This window comes from Penaeus monodon, chromosome 33 (genome assembly GCF_015228065.2).
Source record: "Penaeus monodon isolate SGIC_2016 chromosome 33, NSTDA_Pmon_1, whole genome shotgun sequence".
Classification (NCBI taxonomy): Eukaryota; Metazoa; Arthropoda; class Malacostraca; order Decapoda; family Penaeidae; genus Penaeus; species Penaeus monodon.
Window position 1 is genome coordinate 13,729,896 of NC_051418.1, and position 334 is coordinate 13,730,229.

The 334-nt window shown below is 45.5% G+C and overlaps 2 protein-coding genes across 2 annotated transcripts in view; both read left to right on the forward strand.

Annotated features, from left to right (window-relative positions):
• The window catches only part of LOC119594055, a gene marked incomplete in the record, with an annotated part of 1,440 nt that extends 1,150 nt beyond the window's left edge, over positions 1–290 (forward strand). Inside the window, 1 exon segment of the mRNA XM_037943091.1 lies at positions 1–290.
• Positions 1–334, forward strand: part of LOC119594054 (AF4/FMR2 family member 4-like) — a gene marked incomplete in the record, with an annotated part of 85,679 nt that overhangs the window by 59,295 nt on the left and 26,050 nt on the right.

The window sequence follows — 334 nt, forward strand, 5'->3', positions numbered from 1 at the left end:
CAAGTCAGGTTGCAGGTAGGCGAATGTGAAGCAACAGCCAGTTGCCTGCGCACCGTGCGCCACCTAGTCATACCTCGACCCTTCATGCCCAACCGCCGAGGCCGTACGCGCACTCTCGCTTTAACTGTCTACTCCAGAGAAGGAATTTTGTTGTTTGTTGGGGCTGCAAGCCTATGCGGCGCTGATTAAGAAGAAGGGAGGGGGTGAAAGATTTTGGAGGGATTTGTCATTTTATGTAGAGCAGTTCTTGATATGTAATGTATTTTTTCCATCAATGAAGAAGTAGTGAATTAATTTGTTTCCTATAATTGAAATGGTTATTGATGTTATGTCG